The sequence below is a fragment of the Octopus bimaculoides genome, chromosome 4, assembly GCF_001194135.2.
Source record: "Octopus bimaculoides isolate UCB-OBI-ISO-001 chromosome 4, ASM119413v2, whole genome shotgun sequence".
NCBI lineage: Eukaryota > Metazoa > Mollusca > Cephalopoda > Octopoda > Octopodidae > Octopus > Octopus bimaculoides.
The window spans coordinates 100,315,645-100,319,195 of NC_068984.1; the positions used below are offsets into that span (position 1 = coordinate 100,315,645).

Here is a 3,551-nt window from a genome sequence, read left to right on the forward strand (position 1 = left end):
ACACACACACACACACACACACACACACACACACACACACACACAGAGGTGACTAATTTTAGTAAATTAGATAAAGATAAACCCCTGCATTCTTTAAAGAAAAGACCATGACCAATATCCAAAAAGGAATAGCAAAAATTCAATAGTGTAACCAGTATAAACTATGATGAATGCACAACAGTTTCAGTCAACTCAAAGGCAAGGTAATGGAGAAAGTAGACTTTATATGCACCAAGTGTAAAGAGCAATAAACATTAAGAGCATATGTGAAATAGATTCTCTCAAATACCCAGAAGGATCCCTAGAAGTAGATGATAGCTTTTGCTATATGAATTACTGAATTAGCAGTGGAGGAGGTTGTTCCTAAGGCACATAAGCTAGGGTAAGAATGAGTTGGAGCTATTACCTCAGCTGGTAACAAAGGGTTTCTCTCACAAAGCGAAGGGCAGATTGTATGATGCTTGCTACATTGTGAGACAAGATTAGGGTGAGGGTCTTGAATGTAGAACTTTTAGGAAAATCAGAAAGAATTGAAGCAAGCAAATATGCTTCATTAGAAATGTACATGAATGATGAAGTATAAATGAGCTGAAAGGAAATCTGAATACAAGAAGAATCCAAAATGGCTTGCAAGGAGAAGATGGCACTAGTACAAGTATATGATGTGTATGGAGCATGGAAGCTGTAAAAAGTTCAACGCACTCAAAGTAGATGGAACCTGTAAGAGAGGAAGGCTTGCAAAAACACAGGATCAAGCAGTGAAGACTAGTCTCAGGATGCTGATTCTCATGGAGAAGACAAAGGAATGTGATGCTTGGCAACATGTGATGCTGAGAATGTTCCACACTACCCAATCAAGTATAGCAAAATGAAAATTTTAAAAAGTGGTAGAAATGAAGATTAAGAGGGATATCCACATGTGGGTCCTTCATTCAATGAGTATCTATTATGCCTGCTGTTGCTCCCAAGGTCACTGATAACTTCTCATCTCTCAATCACTCACCTTCTCTTTTATTTGCTGTTCTCTGCTGTCTGCATAATCAGGAATAGTAATGAATTTGTTCATATTCAGTCTCTCTACTAGTTACTATCCATGTCATTAACTTTCTTCCCAAGACAGTGTCTATATATAAGGGATCTGATTAGGCATTTTCATAACCATTATACCCTACCATCCCCTTTCTGTACTGCCAGCATCACTTCCTCTCTCCTAGGCTACATGTTATTGGTATCTATCATCCTCTCTTATTTGCCCATCACTTAATATCCATCACACAATCTCTCCCAATCTTTTACACCAAGCATGTAGCATCCATCAATGTCACTCTTCCATTATTACCACCTCTATCATCCTCTCAGCCTGGCTCTTCTGTCATCTCTCTCTCTCTCTCTTCATCATGTCACTTAGCCTTGCAGGGTACAAGACAACCACAATGGGGCTGGTGTCACAATAAAAAGCACTGAGCAGCTCTATAAAGTGGTTGGAATGACAAACCATAGAAACCATGTTGATTTTGGAATGTATTTGTGAGCCTGAGTCTCTCATTTCTCTGTAAGGAGGGTGTCCAGCAACTTCAAATAAGAACTGACATAGATTGTAACAACCTGCTCAGCTCATGGCAGTAACGAAAATAAACAAAAAAATTTATATACATATACACACATACACATACATGCATATACACACACAAACATATACCATCATACATTTCCACACATACATATTCACCTACAGGCATGCCCATGCACACACACACACACACACACACACACTCATTGTGGTGCTTACGCATATCCAACTGCTACATAAACCACTTCTAAATACTTTAAGTTTCCTAACTTTATATCTTTCTCTTTATTTTCACGACCACAGCAAGAGTGGACTCCTCTGGCTGTGTAAACAAGGTCACTTCATTCTCCTTGTACATTTTGATTACTTTATTTTTCAACCCCTGCAGCTTATTTATAACAAAGCTTTATAGCAACCTTTGTCCTTTTTTTTTTTCCCCCCCCTATACTAGCCAGAGAAGTGTGTCGCCACAGAACTATCTAGATATCCTGGAATGTTGCCATGTATGCAACAACATATAGACACTCAACCTACTCAAAATAGCAGCCAACATTCCTTCAAATCACAAGGTACAATCTTAGAAAAGGATGTATTGGTTAATGGGGTCTTGAGTGTTCCCTGTACATCGAAAAAGACAGGATGACCATGGCTGGAATCTCTTTGCTTGATCAGGTTGACCTGGTGCTAAGCAACGACAACAACAGGGCTATCATTTTTGCAACATTACCAACACCATTGCAACTATCATCAAGCAATGCAGAAGTAAAAAATATGGCACTAATCATCGAATTCTCAATGAAAGCAAAATCAGACATTAATAATGTGTATGGTGATGACTGAAAAAAACGGTGATGATGTTGACAATGACAAAGATGATGATGATTATAAAGGTAATAACGACAGAGGTGGTGCTTTGCAATATGTGATGATGATAATAGCAGTGATGATGATGATGATGACAATGATAATAATAAGGGTGATCATGAAGACGGACTTAATGATGACAGTGATGATGATGATTTTGATCAGAAGGAAAAGAATTGGAAAAGTTAACTTTTGGAGGCCAGTCTACTTCATTACATTATACTGTTTGTTATTGAGTGTATGTATGTGTGCGAATACATGTCAGTATGTATCAGACAGCCAAGAATAGACACACTTGACACAGACTCTAAGTAGCAGTCCAAAGTGTGTATAGAGGCATGCGTATTCGAGTAAACATACACACACTCACTACCTCCACCACCTTTATATAAGTCTTGTAGCAAAGTGAACATTAAGGTCTGAGACAAAACTGCCATCACCTGCATACACTTGATGTAATCTTCTGCAAATAGATTACTGCAAGACTTGCACTCATTCAACTGTTCAATTAATTATGACAATTTACTCTACTTAACACACAGAGGGAACTTCTGGGTAGTTACTTGACTTGCTAAATGTTGTGACTAAATCCCCTTGTCTTAAAAATTGGAGATAACACTAGGAAAGAAACCGAAACAGTACCAATGCATTCAGGAAAGCAACCGTACCTCTTTAAAATAGGACCACATTTTGTATCTTATTTCTTATTTGTTTCAGCCATTTGACTGTGGTCATACTGGAGCATTTGCCTTGAAGGATTTTAGCTGAACAAATTGATCCCAGGACTTATTTTTTTAAAACTTAGTACTTATTCTATCAGTCTCTTTTGCCAAACTGCTAAGTTATGGGAATGTAAACACACAAACAGTTGTCAAGAGATGGTGGGGGACAAACACAGACACATCATCATCATCATCGTTTAACGTCCGCTTTCCATGCTAGCATGGGTTGGACGATTTGACTGAGGACTGGTGAAACCGGATGGCAACACCAGGCTCCAGTCTGATTTGGCAGAGTTTCTACAGCTGGATGCCCTTCCTAACGCCAACCACTCAGAGAGTGTAGTGGGTGCTTTTACGTGTCACCCGCACGAAAACGGCCACGCTCGAAATGGTGT

The 3,551-nt window shown here is 38.9% G+C and overlaps 1 protein-coding gene across 2 annotated transcripts in view; it reads right to left on the bottom strand.

The window, feature by feature from the left end:
* The window catches only part of LOC106867328 (uncharacterized), a 151,419-nt gene that overhangs the window by 75,267 nt on the left and 72,601 nt on the right, over nucleotides 1-3,551 (bottom strand). The gene's annotated exons all lie outside the window — the stretch shown is intronic.